This window comes from Bubalus kerabau, unplaced genomic scaffold (assembly GCF_029407905.1).
Source record: "Bubalus kerabau isolate K-KA32 ecotype Philippines breed swamp buffalo unplaced genomic scaffold, PCC_UOA_SB_1v2 scaffold_40, whole genome shotgun sequence".
NCBI classification, from domain to species: domain Eukaryota; kingdom Metazoa; phylum Chordata; class Mammalia; order Artiodactyla; family Bovidae; genus Bubalus; species Bubalus kerabau.
The window spans coordinates 3,198,526-3,218,045 of record NW_026577894.1 but is presented as its reverse complement, the minus strand read 5'-3'; the positions used below and the strand labels follow the sequence as shown (position 1 = coordinate 3,218,045).

At 45.4% G+C, this 19,520-nt stretch overlaps 2 pseudogenes; one reads left to right on the top strand and one right to left on the bottom strand.

Annotated features, from left to right (window-relative positions):
• Positions 1–2,875: 2,875 nt before the first annotated feature.
• Positions 2,876–2,995, bottom strand: LOC129640813 (uncharacterized; annotated as a pseudogene).
• A 15,388-nt stretch (positions 2,996–18,383) lies between these two features.
• Positions 18,384–18,502, top strand: LOC129640823 (uncharacterized; annotated as a pseudogene).
• Positions 18,503–19,520: the final 1,018 nt, after the last annotated feature.

The following is a 19,520-nucleotide window of genomic DNA, read 5'->3' as shown; positions in this document are numbered from 1 at the left end:
GCTGCTCAGGGCCGCGCGACCCCGGAGGTGTCGGTCTTCGGGGCCCGCCGCCTCCCGATCCCCGCGGCCCGGGGGCCTCTGAACCTCCTGCGGGCCTAGGCGCAGCGAATCTTGAGCGCCCAACTTGCCCGGCACCTGCCCGCTGCCCAAACCCACCGGGAGCCACGGAGGCGCGGTCGACCGGAGCGCCTCAGCCCCGCCCCTTTGCCCTACCGAGGCGCCCCCCTTGTCCCCACGCCGCCCGCCAAGCACCCGAACTTCCTGAGAGAGCAGACGAACCACAGGCAGGCACAACACAGACAGACAGACACACACACACACACACACACACACACACACACGAGTGTGGTCTTTGGAAATACTTCTGTTCGTAGTTGCTGGGTTGAGCCCAACTCTTGTAGGACCCATGGAGTGCGGCCCATCAGGCTCCTCTGTCCGTGGCATTTCCCAGGCGAGAATACTGGAGTGGGTTGCCATTTCCTTCTCCAGGGGATCTTCCCGACCCAGGGATCAAACCCGAGTCTCCTGCAGGCGGATGCCTTGCCATCTGAACCAGCACATTGCGAATTCCCTAGGCAAAATACAAAGAAAAGAGCTCGTGTGCTACTAAGTGGAAAGATGATTGAAGAAACAGAAGGTGTCCTTTGTTGGTATCTTTGAATCTTTCTTTCGTTTTCGTTGATTTTTACTCTTAAGGCTACTTGAACAAGGCAAGAGAGAAACCCCAGAACTGAAAAGCAGTTGACTTTTTTGAAAGAAACCTGTGCAGGTTAAGCACTCTTCGTTTTTGAGAGATGGTGAAACGCAAAATCTTGATTCAACACATATGACTTTGGTGAACTTTATTTCAAATCTCCATGATGAACCCCTAAGGCGTCCAGGAAGAAAGGAGTAGAGCGGGAGACAAAAAGAGCAACCTTTCCCCTTGGCGCCATCCCAACCAGCTGCTTAGTTCCTTCATCTCATGGACTACCATCTGGGCTTATCTGGTTTGTCTGATTCTTGTTTCGGGGCCCGTTTCTAGTCACAAGGCTGTCAACAGTGTGGGGTGGGGTGGGGTGGGGGGGAAGCCCTTCTTTCCATTCCACATGAGACCCAGTGGACAATCCAGGCCCTGGCCACTGCATAGAGCGTGCAGCAACAATATCAACGGTGATGCTGGTTAACAACGCATATTCCTGGAATCCACTCCGTTGGCTACTGAGTGTGTGCGGTGGTGGTCTGGAACCTATACCTGGAAGCTTTCTTGATGATTGCAAATGACACCAAAGTCCGAGGACGATGGAAGATCTTCACGTTTCTGCAAGAGCCACACACCTCCAGAAGGAACCACAAGACTTGCCTGACATGGTCAAGGTCTAAGTATTGGACTACACGTCGGAAGGTCTCCACCTTTGCTATGGAAGTCAAACGATCTTTCTTGGAAATGAAAATGGATCACACTGAACGTTCACATTCTTCTAGAGCATTTGAAAAGCCCTAAACTGTAGAAATCTGCTGTACGAGTTCCTTGAAAGCAAGAACCCATACTGATGGATATGTCTTAATGCCTTAGATTGTGCCTTGAATATAGCGTACACATGAACCCAGGAAAGGAAAGAATGGAATCGCCAAATATACAAAGAGATCAAAAGTGCCGAGCCAAGTGACACCTTGAGGCGTCCAAGAACTTTTCTGTCTTTCACACACTAAGTAAATCCTGAGCACCTACGATGAGCTGGGAGGCATGTAATAAGTTTCTGGATCTAGAAGGCGGAGAGAAGCAGACACAGAGTTCCTGCTTTCACTGAGACGAATCTAATGATACATCACAGGCAGATCCTTTGAGAACTTGTCGAGGGGCCTCTACCCTCACCAAAACCTGGGTGTCAGGGAAGGCTTTTCAGAGTAACCATTGCGTTGAGGTCCATAGGTTGAACCTACGTAAACCAGGGTTGAGATGCAGGAAGAATTTCAGGCAGGGAAAACAGCATCCTGGAAGTCTACGTGACCAGGGAACCTTAGGACGTTCAAGAAATGAAAATGCCCTATGGGATGGAAGCCAAAGAGTGCAGAGGGCATTCCAGGGAAAAGACATCCGAGAAGAACGTGAGGAGCAGGCATGAAGGGAATTGGTCGTATCTTCAATATGATGGGAAAATACAAGAGCCGTTGGAGCAGGATGGTGACAGAATTGCATCTGCATTTCCAAACGGTCATCTTGCTCCACGTCACTAATGATTGGAGAGACTCAACTCCAAACGCCAAGGAGGGACCACTTCGCCCGAGTCCGATTGGGCCTCATTGCAATGTCTGTCCATAGCAGATGCTGGAGAAGCTGTGGAGCAAAGGGAACTCTCCTCCACGCTGAGTAGGAATGGGAGTTGGTACAGCCGGGATGGAAAAGAGTATGGAGGTTCGCGAAGGAACTAAAAGTAGAAGTAGCCTATGGTTCAGCAGTCCCACTCCCAGGCATAGATCCACCCCCAGTACAAGCCAACAAGCCAGATGCCCCGTTTGGGCACATCGATCTGTGCGCGCGCTCGCATGCGCATGCGCGATCGCCTGCGAGGCTGGGGGTGGGGCGGGGGCTGGGGCTCTGGCTGGAGTCGGTGCAAGCCCCGGGATTGCCTGAGGCAAGCCAAAGGAGCCCCAGAGGGAGACGGGACGGCCGGTCGTCTGGTTTCCTGAAAGCCGAATGCGAATGCGGAGGGGCTCGCGGGCCGCGGGGAGGCAACCCAGGTCTGCAGCGGGAGTCGGGGCCCCGGCCACCCACTCACTCCCCCCGCCCCGGGAGGGGCTGGGGCTGCGGGGGTGGCGGGGGGGCGAGGGGGGTGTGGGTCCAAGAATTGGGACGCGGGGCGGGGGCTAAAGGACCTCTTCTGGTAGGCAAAAAAGCCTCCAGCACCCGGAATTCCCAGGTGGTCTCCCATCCAAGATACTAAACAGGCCCGACCCTGCTTAGCTTCCGAGATCAGACGAGATCGGGCGCCTTCAGGCCGGTAGGGCCGGAGACGGACGCGGCTGCCGCGGGGCGCCCTAAGAGCCTTGCGCTTCGCCTCCCTTTCGCTCTGACCTGCAGGTCGGGCCAACGGGCCGCCCCTCTCCTCGGGGGGCCGTGCTGTACTTGAGCCGCACGACCCGCGACCGCACTCCAGCCTGCTGACGCCGGCCCGGCCCCCGAACACCGCCAACACCAGACCAGCAACCGCCTGGCCGGGCCCGGGGGCCCGATGGGCTTCCAGGACCCCCCAGTGACCGGGAGGGCGTGCGTGCGTGCGCGCGGGGCCTGGGGGGTGGGCTGAGGGGTGCGGAGGTCTCGGCGCCCTCCCACCCCCGGCCACTCCAGACCCGGCCGCGCTGGCTGAGCGGGGCCTCCCCCCCCATCCCCTTCGCTGCTCAGGGCCGCGCGACCCCGGAGGTGTCGGTCTTCGGGGCCCACCGCCTCCCGATCCCCGCGGCCCGGGGGCCTCTGAACCTCCTGCGGGCCTAGGCGCAGCGAATCTTGAGCGCCCAACTTGCCCGGCACCTGCCCGCTGCCCAAACCCACTGGGAGCCACGGAGGCGCGGTCGACCGGAGCGCCTCAGCCCCGCCCCTTTGCCCTACCGAGGCGCCCCCCTTGTCCCCACGCCGCCCGCCAAGCACCCGACCTTCCTGAGAGAGCAGACGAACCACAGGCAGGCACACAGACAGACAGACAGACAGACACACACACACACACACACACACACACGAGTGTGGTCTTTGGAAATACTTCTGTTCGTAGTTGCTGGGTTGAGCCCAACTCTTGTAGGACCCATGGAGTGCGGCCCATCAGGCTCCTCTGTCCGTGGCATTTCCCAGGCGAGAATACTGGAGTGGGTTGCCATTTCCTTGTCCAGGGGATCTTCCCGACCCAGGGATCAAACCCGAGTCTCCTGCGGGCGGATGCCTTGCCATCTGAACCAGCACATTGCGAATTCCCTTGGCAAAATACAAAGAAAAGAGCTCGTGTGCTACTAAGTGGAAAGATGATTGAAGAAACAGAAGGTGTCCTTTGTTGGTATCTTTGAATCTTTCTTTCGTTTTCGTTGATTTTTACTCTTAAGGCTACTTGAACGAGGCAAGAGAGAAACCCCAGAACTGAAAAGCAGTTGACTTTTTTGAAAGAAACCTGTGCAGGTTAAGCACTCTTCGTTTTTGAGAGATGGTGAAACGCAAAATCTTGATTCAACACATATGACTTTGGTGAACTTTATTTCAAATCTCCATGATGAACCCCTAAGGCGTCCAGGAAGAAAGGAGTAGAGCGGGAGACAAAAAGAGCAACCTTTCCCCTTGGCGCCATCCCAACCAGCTGCTTAGTTCCTTCATCTCATGGACTACCATCTGGGCTTATCTGGTTTGTCTGATTCTTGTTTCGGGGCCCGTTTCTAGTCACAAGGCTGTCAACAGTGTGGGGTGGGGTGGGGTGGGGGGGAAGCCCTTCTTTCCATTCCACATGAGACCCAGTGGACAATCCAGGCCCTGGCCACTGCATAGAGCGTGCAGCAACAATATCAACGGTGATGCTGGTTAACAACGCATATTCCTGGAATCCACTCCTTTGGCTACTGACTGTGTGTGGTGGTGGTCTGGAACCTATACCTGGAAGCTTTCTTTATGATTGCAAATGACACCAAAGTCTGAGGACGAGGGAAGATCTTCACATTTCTGCAAGAGCCACACACCTCCAGAAGGAACCACAAGACTTGCTTGAAATGGTCAAGGTATAAGTATTGGACTAAAGGTTGCAAGGTCTCCACAATTCTATGGAAATCAAAATATCTTTCTTTGAAGTGAAAATGGATCATACTCAACGTTCACGGTCTTGTAGAGCTTTTGAGAAGCCCTAAATTGTAGAAATCTGCTGTACGAGTTCCTTGAAAGCAAGAACCTATATTTATGGATATGTCTTAGTGCCTTAGATTGTGCCTTGATTATAGTGTACACGTCAACCCAGGAAATAAAGAATTGAATCGCCAAATATACAAAGAGATCAAAAGTGCCGAGCCAAGTGACACCTTGACGCTTCCAAGAACTTTTCTGTCTTTCACACACTAAGTAAATCCTGAGCACCTACGATGAGCTGGGAGGCATGTAATAAGTTTCTGGAACTAGAAGGCGGAGAGAAGCAGACACAGAGTTCCTGCTTTCACTGAGACGAATCTAATGATACATCACAGGCAGATCCTTTGAGAACTTGTCGAGGGGCCTCTACCCTCACCAAAACCTGGGTGTCAGGGAAGGCTTTTCAGAGTAACAATTGAGTTGAGGTCCATAGGTTGAACCTACGTAAACCAGGGTTAAGATGCAGGACGAATTTCAGGCAGGGAAAATAGCATCTTGGAAGGCTATGCGACCAGGGAAACTTAGAACATTCAAGAAATGAAAAATGCCCTATGGGATGGAAGCCAAAGAGTACAGAGGGCATTCCAGTTAAAAGACATCAGAGACTAACGTGGGGAACAAGCATGAAGGGATGTGATCATATATTCAATATGATGGGAAAATACAAGAGCAGTTGGGGCAGGGAGATGATAGAATTTCTCTGCATTTCCAAAATGTCATCTTGCTCCATAACACTAATGTTTGGAGCGACTCAACTCCAAGTTACAAGGAGGGACCACTTCCACGAGTTCGAATAGTCCTCATTGCAAAGTCTGTCAATAACGAATGCTAGAGAAGATGTGGACCAAAGGGAACTCGACTCCACATGCAGATTGTGTGGGTGAATTCTCTAAGAAATTAAGGGAAGGAGTGCTACATCTTGTTTATTGTATTGTGTTTGGGGGGAACTATTTTGGAATTAGAGGAGCCCATTTCTCAGTATATGATTTCCAAACTAGGCAAGTATAATTACAGTCTGATAAGATGTAACTCAAATAACTTCTGAATGTTAATTGATTTTGAAAGAGGAAATAATCTTGCAAGAGAAATGTAGACAAACAGGAAAAGCATAGTTGTCAATATATTAACCTAGAGATGCTACAAATATTGTTTAAGAAATATGAAAGTTTCATGGAGTATTTCACATGAAGGAATTATTTCCTCTTAAAAGTCAAAAGGGCTTCCCTGGTGGCTCAGAGGTTAAAGCATCTGCCTGCAATGCAGAAGACCTGGGTTTGATCCCTGAGTCAGAAAGATCCCCTGGAGAAGGAAATGGCAACCCACTCCAGTATTCTTGCCTGGAGAATCCCATGGATGGAGGAGCCTGGTGGGCTACAGTCCACTGGGTCGCAAAGAGTCAGATACTACTGAGCAACTTAACTAACTTAACAGTCAAAAAGGATCATGAGTCCACTCATAAAAATGATTTGTTCTTCAGTTTTATCATGAATTACCTGACTAAAAGATGATTATGTATTGTATTATTCCTTCAAAATTATAGCACATTGTTCACTTTCCAGATTTTTATTTAATTGATATTTATTTAACATTGACTCTGTGCCAGCACTGCAAAACCCACCCACTCACCCTACACCAATTTTGTGACTTCATTAGAAACCACTTAATCAAGCAAATTCTATAGTTACCTCTATTTTACATCCTAAATTGGCACATTATATGTCGCCCTACTTAACACTATTAAGATTATCTCTTTTTTAAAAATTCTTGATAAATCTAATTCCTGGCTTCCTCACAAAATAATTTAAATTATATAAAAACTGGAACTTTGTCTAATTTATCACTGTATTCTTAGCTCTTCGAGGAATATTAGTACTAGATATTCAAAAGACTCGTATTAAATGAAAATGATTTCAGTGGGTCTCAAAATAACTTGTCTTTAAAAGGCATTGGTGCGGGGAGCTGCCCGTCAGAACGGGGTCCTTTGTCCGAAGGACACAGCTCTGGGAGCTGCCTCAGTCCTTGAGGGTTTGCTTGCAAACATAGCTCTCTGTCCCGCCACCCCAGAGATTAGGCGCTTATTTACTGCAGGCACCTGGAGTTCTGTGCAAACTTCTCACGCACAGAGAAATATTATCTGGTGTAAGAAATAATAACAGGGTGCCATTCCCATGCTCTCAAGATTTCTTGTGACTGTTTGTAAGATGTGTAGGTCAAACAAAGAAAATGTTAACTGTCTTGTCTTTCTCACGCTCTTCTGTATAAATGTGAGATGCTGAATAAAGTTGGTGTCAGACTGCGTCCCTTCGTGGAGACGTGTCTGAACCTCTCGACCCCATCTTTGTTGGAGATTTCTCTTGCTTTCGTTTCTTTTCTCAGCCCCGCCGTGCACGTTCTCGGGACCTGATCGACTTTGCCGTCTAGCACCGGCACATTGGTGCCATTTAAAGTAGATATTAGGTTTCCATTTTCTCATCAATGATTCGTTTCATTGGTTTTGTCATTTCAGATAACTTTCTTGAACATCAGATCATGGAAGATAGAAATAATGTTACTGAATTTATCCTCTTAGAACTTTCTATGGACAAGAAAGTCCAGATCCTCTGCTTTTTATTTTTCTTATTCTGTTACCTGGCTATTTGGTTGGGGAATTTGATCATTGTGATTTCTATTACATGCAGTCAGCTAATCACCCAGCCCATGTACTTCTTCCTTAACTGCCTTGCACTCTCAGATCTTTTCTACACCTCCACTGTGACACCCAAACTCATGACTGACTTACTGATGGAAAAGAGGCCATTTCCTATAAAAACTGCATGACACAGCTTTTCACCACCTACTTCTTTGGGGAGGGGGGAATGAGGTCTTCACCCTCACAGGGATGGCCTGTGACTGCTATGTGGTCATCAGCAAACCTCTCCACGACGCCATCACCATGAACAGGCAAAAACGTCACTCAATTCTCATAGCGTCGTGTGCAGGGGGACTTCTTCATTCTCTTGGTCTCTTTCTTCTTGCGATTGTTTCACCTTTCTGTGGCCCCAGTGAAATAGACCACTATTTCTGTGATGCATATCTTTTGTTGAAACTAGCCTGCACTGATACACACAAAATTGGCTTTTTTGTCATTGCCAATTCTGGCTTGATGGGACTGGTGCTCTTTGTGGTTTTGATGGCCTCCTACATTTTGATTCTGTATAATGTGTGCACATATTCTGCAGAAAGCCACCATAAAGCACTTTCCACCTGTAGTTCCCACATCACAGTCCGTGATCCTCTTTTTCACACCTGTCATCTTTGTTTACATTAGACCTGCCACAACATTACCAGAGGATAAAGTGTTTACGCTCTTCTACACAATTATTGTCCCCATGCTCAACCCGCTTATCTACACACTTAGAAACATGGAGATGAAAAATTCCATAAGAAGAGTTTGGTGCAATAAAAGGTTCTGGGAAAGGAGCTTAATGATCTGAAGGTCATTCATCTCTGACGCCAGTGACTGTCTTCTCATCACTCCCTCTGTTGCTGAGTCTCTCCTGCTAATGGGAAAATCAGTCAGAATGTGTAAAAGCCAAGCCTCCAACAACAGCTTGCCGTCAGTGGTTCCTTCTTTATTTTCCTCTCAATGCGTTTTCCTTGATTTCACTTTTCACTAATAATCCCCTTTGATTAAAAAAAAAGAAAAGGAAACTTTTTACAGAGTAAAAACACACTGAAAAATCTGGAGGGAGAGTGATCCTGCCTGTATTGAAGGCTAAACCTGGGGGAGACTTCGCTCTCAAAATACTTGGCCTCAAGGTATAAAAGGTAGTAATATGTTACAAGGTAAAAGACAGTTAAAGAATCCACCTGCTAATGCAGGAGACACATGTTCAATCCTTGGGCCAGGAAGATCCTCTGGAGAAGGAAATGGCTACCCACTCCAGTGTTTTTGCCTGGGAAATCCCATGGAGAGAGGAATCTGGTGGGCTACAGCCCATGGGGATGCAAAACAGCTGGACATGATTCAGCGACTAAACAAAAACAAAAAGGCAGTTATAGGAAAATAAGAACAATCACATACTGCAAACTCCTTTCAGAACTATATACCTAGCCTCATATCCTACAACTCTAGATTTCTTTTAATCAAGTACCTAGAGATTTTTTTGTGTGTATTTGTGAACTGCTATTATTTTACTTAAGTGAAAAGAATATATAGATCTAAATACAACATAGTGTAAAGTCCAGCCTTATAGTCGACATGGCAAGTCTTACAGTCTGAAAAGCAAGTCACTGTGTGATCTGTTTGTGAAGTAACATTGTACGTATTGGGGGAAATATATGTGTATGTGTGTGTGTGTATATATATATATATATATATATATATATATATATATACAAACTCATGCTATTTGAACTGGGTTTGACATTAAGTATACATGATCAAGGAATAAATAAACTACAACTGACTTTGCTACAAAAAAGAAGAAAATATAAATCCTTTAGTTCCTCAAAACAGATGATTTATCTCAAAGTAAAAGACTTTCACTTACTATCTAAATTCAAGTGTAGAATAATCCTAAAATAATATTTGACAAAATATAGATCAGACTCAGTGATGGGAATATATATATATATATATATATTCTGCTGCTGTGCTTAGGTGTTTCTGACTCTGTGGCCACATGGACTGTAGCCCACCAGGCTTCTCTGTCCATGGGATTCTCCAGGCACAAATATCGGAGTGGGTTGCCATGTTCTCCTCCAGGGGATCTTCCCAAGCCAGGGACTGAACCCAGGTCTCCCACATTGCAGGCAGACTCTTTACCAACTGAGCCATCAGGGAAGCCCAAGTATACTGGAGTGGGTAGCCTATCTCTTCCCCAGGGGATTTTCCCGACCCAGGAATCAACCAGGGGTCTCCTGCATTGCAGGTGGATTCTTTACCAGTTGAGCTACCAGGGAAGTCTAATGTGTATACATCCATACCTATAGGATTTTCATGATTTTCTAGGGCAAAGTATACATTTTGTTTGAAATACATTTTTAAGATTGCTGCATTTTCTTATGAAAATGTGCATAGTTTTGGATATAAAATGTAACTATTAAGAGTATAGATTTGTATTCTATATAATGAGTTAAACTATATTTAATACTATAGATTTATTTTAGGTAATAGGATATTTTCTAATGTTTCTCTCTCAAATAATGTAATATTTTTTAGAATTAATAGGACAGATTATGGATTTTAAAGAATCATATTATTACTATGTCATAAAAATGTTGTTAACTGTTCTCCACACAAAGATAGGCCATATTAATATTTGGCTATATTATGTGTGTGTCTCCTTCAGAATTTTCCACAGTTTATTATGACTCACACAGTCAAAGGCTATGGCATAGTCAATAAAGCAGAAAGAGACGTTTTTCTGGAACTCTCTTGCTTTTTCGATGATCCAGCAGGTGTTGGCAATTTGATCTCTGGTTCCTCTGCCTTTTCTAAAACCAGCTTGAACATCTGGAAGTTCATGGTGCACGTATTGCTGAAGCCTGGCTTGGAGAATTTTGAGCATTACTTTACGAGCAACAAAGATCTGTCTAGTCAAAGCTATAGTTTTTCCAGCAGTCATGTATGGATGTGAGAGTTGGACTATAAAGAAAGCTGAGGGCCGAAGGATTGATGCTTTTGAACTGTGGTGTTGGAGAAGACTCTTGAGAGTCCCTTGGACTGCAAGGAGATCCAACCAGTCCATCCTAAAGGAGATCAGTCCTGGGTGTTCATTGGAAGGACTGATGTTGAAGCTAAAACTCCAACACTTTGGCCACCTGATGAGAAGAGCTGACGCATTTGAAAAGACCCTGATGCTTGGAAAGGTTGAGGGGAGGAGGAGAAGGGGACAACAGAGGATGAGATGGCTGGATGGCATCACTGACTCAATGGACATGGGTTTGGGTGGACTCCGGGAGTTGGTGATGGACGGGGAGGCCTGGTGTGCTGCAGTACATGGGGTCTCAAAGAGTCAGACACGACTGAGGGCCTGAACTGAACTGAATATGTATGTGTCCTATTTTTGTACTTGCAAGATACTTTGCAAATATTATTTTGCATATTTTGCTGAATATTTAAATGTCAAAAAAGAATGGTGTTTCAGAATTGTAAATAATAATCTTAAGGAGGCAGAAGTTATCAAAGTAACTGAATGAATATGTTGTAAATAATGTAAATCAACCAAATCTTACTTAATTTCCCAATTGAATTATCTCCTCAAGTGGATCAGTTGTTTGGAGTTACATTTTCATAAAGATCATCCATTCGTCTTCCCAGATAGTTGTGAATATCTGGTAATAACTGATATTTTTCAATATCCCCATCTCTGTGTTTGCTTATAGTGTTTAACAGCCTTCCATAGAGACCTCAGCTCTGCCTTCATGTGTAAATTAAGCAGAAACCATAATCCATGACCTTCAGCCATGAACTACAGAGTTTAATACCAGATATTTTGGGTGAGGAATTTTTAAAAAAGATGCTTACAATATATGCCATTCTTATCTCTCCTGTTAATAAATACAAGTACTAGGAAATAAAGAGGCCAGAATATATTGCTTCATTTCACAGAGACATCATTCATACAAATCTCTCTCTCTCGGAATGAGGCTTAAAATAAGACATTATTCTGCCTGCCTCATTCAGTCTGGATTCATGAGCAGTTCAGGTTGTGGGGTGGTGGTTGCTTTTCGCTACTAAATCACACTGTATGAGAAAACTCATATATTGAGTTTAATTCCTATTATGTGGGGATTTCTTATGTTATGTCAGTTCAGTTCAGTTCAGTCGCTCAGTCGTGTCCGACTCTTCGTGACCCCATGAATCGCAGCACGCCAGGCCTCCCTCTCCATCACCAACTCCTGGACTTCACTCAGACTCACGTCCATCGAGTCAGTGATGCCATCCAGCCATCTCATCCTCTGTCGTCCCCTTCTCCTCTTGCCCCCAATCCCTCCCAGCATCAGGGTCTTTTCCAAAGAGTCAACTCTTTGCATGAGGTGGCCAAAGTACTGGAGCTTCAGCTTCAGCATCATTCCTTCCAAAGAAATCCCAGGGCTGATCTCCTTCAGAATGGACTGGTTGCATCTCCTTGCAGTCCAAGGGACTCTCAGGAGTCTTCTCCAACACCACAGTTCAAAAGCATCAGTTCTTCAGTGCTCAGCCTTCTTCATGGTCCAACTCTCACATCCATACATGACTACAGGAAAACCATAGCCTTGACTAGACGGACCTTTGTTGGCAAAGTAATGTCTCTGCTTTTGAATATGCTATCTAGGTTGTTCATAACTTTTCTTCCAAGGAGTAAGCGTCTTTTAATTTCATGGCTGCAGTCACCATCTGCAGTGATTTTGGAGCCCCCCAAAATAAAGTCTGATACTGTTTCCACTATTTCCCCATCTAGTTCCCATGAAGCGATGGGACCAGATGCCGTGATCTTCGTTTTCTGTGTGTCGAGCTTTAAGCCAAGTTTTTCACTCTCCACTTTCACTTTCATCAAGAGGCTTTTGAGTTCCTCTTCACTTTCTGCCATAAGGGTGGTGTCATCTGCATATCTGAGGTTATTGATATTATCCCGGCAATCTTGATTCCAGCTTGTGTTTCTTCCAGTCCAGCGTTTCTCATGATGTATTCTGCATAGAAATTAAATAAGCAGGGTGACAATATACAGCCTTGACGTACTCCTTTTCCTATTTGGACCCAGTCTGTTTTCCCATGTCCAGTTCTAACTGTTGCTTCCTGACCGGCATACAGATTTCTCAAGAGGCAGGTCAGGTGTTCTGGTATTCCCATCTCTTTCAGAATTTTATACAATTTATTGTGATCCATGTAGTCAAAGGCTTTGGCATCGTCAATAAAGCAGAAATAGATGTTTTTCTGGAACTCTCTTGCTTTTTCCATGATCCAGCAGATGTTGGCAATTTGATCTCTGGTTCCTCTGCCTTTTCTAAAACCAGCTTGAACATCTGGAAGTTCACGGTTCGTGTATTGCTGAAGCCTGGCTTGGAGAATTTTGAGCATTACTTTACTAGCATGTGAGATGAGTGCAATTGTGCGGTAGTCTGAGCATTCTTTGGCATTGCTTTCTTTGGGATTGGAATGAAAACTGACCTTTTCCAGTCCTGTGGCCACTGCTGAGTTTTCCAAATTTGCTGGCATATTGAGTGCAGCACTTTCACAGCATCATCTTTCAGGATTTGAAACAGCTCCTCTGGAATTCCATCACCTCCACTAGCTTTGTTCGTAGTGATGCTTTCTAAGGCCCACTTGACTTCACATTCCAGCATGTCTGGCTCTAGGTCAGTGATCACACCGTCGTGATTATCTGGGTCGTGAAGATCTTTTCTGCACAGTTCTTCTGTGTATTCTTGCCACCTCTTCTTAATATCTGCTGCTTCTGTTAGGTCCATACCATTTCTGTCCTTTATCGAGCCCATCTTTGCATGAAATGTCCCCTTGGTATCTCTAATTTTCTTGAAGAGATCTCTAGTCTTTCCCATTCTGTTGTTTTCCTCTATTTCTTTGCATTGATCGCTGAGGAAGGCTTGCTTATCTCTCCTTGCTGTTCTTTGGAACTCTGCATTCAGAGGCTTATATCTTTCCTTATCTCCTTTGCTTTTCACTTCTCTTCTTTTTCCAGCTAAGTCATACAGTGACTCACTTAGTGGCTCAGTCACACACTTGATAATGTAAGGAACAACACTTCTTGAAACAGGCAATATAGAAAACAATAGCAGTAATAGTAGAATCATAATTAAGAAGTTAAGTCAAGAACTTCTAGTAGGTGTAGCCCAGTGACATCTCCATGTCATCTGACTTAGTTTGCTGAATGACTATAGCTTGCTGTTGATATCCTGGTTGTAGATCCTGAGCATCTGATCTTGATTCAAAGACTGGTTATTGAGATAAGCTTTAGAAACAAACTCAGAATGTCCTTTTTAACAACTTAATTAAACCTCTTAGCAATGTAACATAACCACAAGGAACTATCTCAGGAGTGCGTCTTAGTAAATACAGACCTTAACTTAAAAAACTGGAACTTAATATTCAGTGAAACATAATAGATGCCATAGGCCTGACATCAGTTAGGTGGATTTTTCTTTTAGAGCTCCCCAGTATACGTTGAGATTTCTGTATATGTCGGGAGACAGTCTTTTTATTTACCTGAGAAGGCTGTTCAGAACACAAGTGTCTCCAGCTTCTGGAGGGATGAGGCAGAGAGAAAAAAGGTATAATTTCACCCGTAGGAGTAAATCACTAGATTGTTTTAAATGACCAGTAACTCGAGGAGAAGTGCTTCTTTATATCTGAAAACACAGAGTAAAAATCAACAATATGTCAGACAAAAAGTCGTGAAAATTGCGGTCATATTTAGCAGTCTACTCCATCCCATGCAATTGATCCCTTTGTTCTGCTGTCCTTGCCCAATGGCCAAGGACATCAGTGAAAGCAGTAGTCGCGAAGAAACTCATGAAGCTCTTGTGAATGTCTGTATGACCTGTCCAGCAAAGTGGGTGCCCTGATCACTGGAGATTGTGGAAAGCACCTTTTAACCATTTTTTCTATTCTGAGATATTAATTCTGAAGCCAGGAAAGGCATTATCAAATAAAAATGAGGTTTGTCAGGGAGCCAGGAAAAGCCAAGTGGCCACGTTGGACCTCTCATAGCCCCAACCCTTTGGTTTATGGCCATTTTTAATCCATTTTAAATTCCCTGAAGAGGCGTTAACTTTTGTAGAAGCAGAATGAGCTTTGTTCATATGTGCTGTAGTCTGTTATCAAAAGCCACATTCCAAGAAAACTTTGTTCTTTTAATCAGTGAGAGAAAACCAAATTCCAGTTTGGTAACAGCTTATATTCACTGTGAAACAATAGTTATTCACTTAGTCATAGTCACAGTAAGACTTCAAAGGCAGTTTAATGTCTTAACAAACTTGTAGCATGCACAAAACTCTTCTTTCACTTGCAACACACCTTTTTGCACTTTCTGTATTCGTCACTTCATTTGTCCACTTAGAGGACAGCCACCTGTACGTTTAGACTTCCTTTGCTTTTCCTTAATAGAATGTAATTCCATTCCTTATTACTTTTTATTAAAAACACACATCTTACTTTTCTTCAGAAACCATGACTTGCACTTTACATCATCATTCTGTCGATTGGTAAGGATAAATCACCCAAAGTTATATCATTTATAAAAGTATCTGCACAATGTCTCTGTTAATTAGATCAATAAACAAACATCAGTATCATGTATCAATACAATAATGATTATTTCCCAGTTCACACAAGCCTCGAATTCATTTACGTTAATTTCCTTGAATTTAGAATTGTTTGACTTGTAAGCACTTACTTCTCTTTAGGCCAATTAATTAGAGCTCATTGAACCACTTAGCCTTTAGCAATTTTTTCCAAGGATGGAGACATACACCGAGACACACACAAATCTGGACAGACAGAAACCTCACAGTTTTCCACCTGAAATTTAAATTGTCTCTTTGTCCCTTTTATTTTCTTGGCTTGAGTTCCAGCTCATGGCTGGAGTCCCGGATCGAGTGGGCTGTGTATCTCAAGGACATGATAAGAGTTAACTCAGGTTTTTCCCCAGGCATGTTTCTGTTTCTCAGGCAGGATCAGAGCTCCCCAAAAGAGTATTTTCACAAGTCAAACCTTTAGTAATTACATGTGCAAAAGGAACCAGTTTTGCAATTTCAAAAAGATTCCATTTTACCTAGTTTTCTCCGGAGTCTAAAGAATACACATGGCCATTCAGGGTTCAAAATGTCATTTCTCCTTCATGTAGTCATAGCTTCATAGCTAAAATTTAAACCAGAGAGTGCTCAAATTGGCTCTGATGACAGGGGTAGACTGATCGAGAAGATGTCCCAGCAGGGATTATCTCTCTGGGCAGGTGAGGTCGTCTCTTAAAGCAAAGAAACCCCGTATATAAGGGATTTTTAGGCCTTGAGGATCAAAATTATCCCAGTTTTTCAAGATATTATTCAAGGGGGGGGGGTGGTTCTGGACTGTTAGGCCCCATCTGTAAGAGAGAAAAAAGCAGTGCCCAGTGCCATGGCTTTTTTCTACCAGAGGTGTCTGCCCCTGCTCTAGACGGGGTTGGAGACTGATTTTCCACCTAAGCTTCCTTCCCTGACCAGAGCTAACCTGTCTCTTACAGGTGAAGGTGTCCTACTCCCACCCCGCCTCGTTCTACCACCCAGGCATGGTGGAGATGCACCAGGGTTAGACCTGATGGCATCCCAGATTGATGTCCAGGTCCTCACCATTAAAACCTTGGTTTGATTTCCCTTTTATTCCGGCACCACCTGGGGTGGAACAGAGTAGTTTTCTGGATGCTCGCCGAGCCAAGACCACTAGGGGAAGCACCCAACTTCTGTGTACCTGCGCACATTCCTCATAACAGTATAAGTGGCAAGTCATAAAGGGATGAACAGAAAACCCAAGACATCCTCCTGAGAGTGGCCACACGAGTCTATTTAATAACAAAGGAGGCGATGGAGGGCCCGCCTGCGAGGAAAAACTAATCCTTCATATGCATGGAGTGCCAACATCATCCTTTTGATTCCTGTCCCTCAGACTGTACAAAAAGAATACCTAAGGAGTTGAGACAAGAGCCACTGGAGGGCTTTGTCTGCTCTGCTAAGAGCTAGCGCTACTAAGGGAAGAAGCCCAATGCACTTTCAATCTGCCCAAATCTGGGGTGTCGCAATCTGTGTCCTCAGGAATCTCATGCTCACCAGCAATGCCTCAATCCTTATAGTCCAGAGGCATAGCCACGACAAGAACTTGCCTGTGTGTCTGTGGGGTCAGGATGGTGATTTCCAGTCTGAGAGATGTCCCTGGAGCTAGAGCTCCAGCTAGCTCCCTAAAGTGCTCCTGTCTGCAGTGTCCTGTAAAACTTGGAATGGGGGCCTTGCTAGCAAAGCACAATAACAGCATGGATTGCAAGTCCCTTGAAAGTCTACAATCCGGCACACGAGGTTAATAACTTTAATTCCCCAAGCAGATATGAAATGGTCAGAGGGACCAGGAAAAGCTGACTGGGGAAAAGAAGTTCAGTCCACATGCTTCTGATTTAGTAAAGTAGCTGCTGCTGCTGCTGCTGCTGCTGCTAAGTTGCTTCAGTCGTGTCCGACTCTGTGAGACCCCAGAGTTGGCAGCCCACCAGGCTCCCCCACCCCTGGGATTCTCCAGGCAAGAGTACTGTAGTGGATTGCCCTTTCCTTCTCCAATGCAGGAAAGTGAAGAGGGAAAGTGAAGTCACTCAGTCGTGTCCAACTCTTAGCGACCCCATGGACTGCAGCCTACCACGCTCCTCCGCCCATGGGATTTTCCAGGCAAGAGTACTGGAGTGGGGTGCCATTGCCTTCTCCGTAGTAAAGTAGAGACCACAGTAAACGAGCAAAAGAATCTCAACTCTGAGTGTTCTTACCTTGTCTTGAAGATCTTCGACAAGCCCCCAAGATGATAACCTAGCAGTCAATGGTGACCGATGCCACTGGATTCATGGTGTCTGAAGAAGAAGATATTACCCTGGGGCCAAAGACAGTCTCAGTCACTCAGAGCTTTGTGTATATTTTATTTAAAGTGAAGGTGACAGAAAAAGCTTCTGACACAGACATCAGAAGGGGCTCACTAATTTAAGTGGGGCCATATATACGTCTCAACTAGCCTCTGAGAATAGACAAAAAACATCTCAAGGATGTGAGCGTTTTGCCCAGACCCTTTCCTATAGCATACATCCAAAGCTCAAAAAGAGGAATGTCCTTGAACCTGAGATACTGCTCCCTACAATGCCTACTTGTCTTAGGCCAAAGAATGTGAAAAAGCAAGCAAGCTTGCCTCCTCCTTAAAGGGGCTTTAGGCTTGGACTCTTTATCAACCTGCTGGGACAGGTAAGTATACAGTTAAAATCAGAAAACTCTAATGTGGTAATGGTGGTGAGTAAAGCATTTGTATAACATACCACTGATAACTCATATAAGTATATCACTTATAAATTCAGTATGAAGGTCAAAAGATAAAATATCAAAATAATGATAACTACAAAATGAAATAATGGAACCATGTTTGAAGAATTAGATGACAGTATGATACTAAGTCAACAAACAGAGAGACTCAATGAAGAGCTACAAATTATTTTTTTTAAAGGAAACTAACATAAATTCTGGATTTGAAAACGAAAATAATTGAAATGAAAAATTGATAGGTTCAATAGCACATAGGAGATGCTGGCAGAAATAATCCATAAACTTGAAGATGAATTCATAGAAATCAATGTAAAAATAAAGAGAAAAAAATGTTGAGGGAAAATGGTCTAAGGCATCCATTCATTACACCATCGAGTATGGAAGGAGAGAGACTCTCAGAAAGCAGGGAGAGAAAGGGGAAGGAGTAAAATTACTTGTAGTCGGAATGGCTGACCGGCAGGTCAGAGCGAAAGGGAGGCGCAGCGCAGGGCTCTCAGGGCGCCGGGCGGCAGCGGCCTCCGTCTAAGGCCATAGCACCCTGAACGCGCCCTGTCTCGTCTGATCTCCGAAGCTAAGCAGGGTCGGGCCTGGTTCTTACTTGGATGGGAGACCGCCTGGGAATACCGGGTGCTGTAGGCTCTTTGCCTTCCCTCTCCTTTAGCCCCCGCCCCCACGTCCCAACTCTTGGGCTCCCGCACCCCAACCCCTCTTGGGGGTGGGTGGCCAGGGCACCGACTCCCGCTGCAGACCTGGGGTGCCTCCGCGCGGCCCGCGAGCCCCTCCGCATTTGGCTTCCAGGAAACCAGACGACCGTCCTGCGGGTCTCCGTCTGGGGCTCCCTTGGCGTGCCTCAGGCAATCCCCGGGGGGCTGCACCAGCTCCAGCCCCAGCCCCAGCCCCAGCCCTACCCCCAGCCCCACCCCCACCACCCCCATCCTCGCAGGCGAACGCCCGAGCTCGCGCGCATCTGCGTGCACACACAGATATATGTGCACAGACGGTGCATGTATCTTGTTCAGTTATACTTTTGGTGCATATGTGCCTGGGAGTGGGACTGCTGAATCATATGGTACTTCTAGGTTTAGTTCCTTCAGGAACCTCCATACTCTTTTCCATAGTGGCTCTACCAACTCACATTCCTACTAAAGGTGGAGGCGAGTTCCCTTTTCTCCACATCCTCTCCAGCATTTGTTATCTACAGACTTTTCCATGAGGATCATTCTGACTAATGTGAAGTGGTACCTCGTTGTAGTTTGGAGTTGAGTCTGTCCAATCATGACTGATGTGGAGCAAGATGACCTTTTTAAAATGCAGATGCAGTTCTATCACCTCCCTGCTCCAACTGCTCTTGTATTTTCCCATCATAGTGAAGATATGACCAAATCCCTTCATTGCTTGGTCCCCACTTTCTTCTCTGATTTCTTTTCACTGGAATGCCCTCTGCACTCTTTTGGTTCCATCCCATAGGGCATTTTTCATTTCTTGAATGTACTAAGGTTCCCTTGTCACGTAGCCTTCCAAGATGCTATTTTACCTGCCTGAAATTCTTCCTGCATCTCAACCCTGGTTTACGTTGGTTCAACCTATGGATCTCAACTCAATTATTAGTCTGAAAAGCCTTCTCTGACATCCAGTTTTTGGTGAGGGAAGAGGCTCC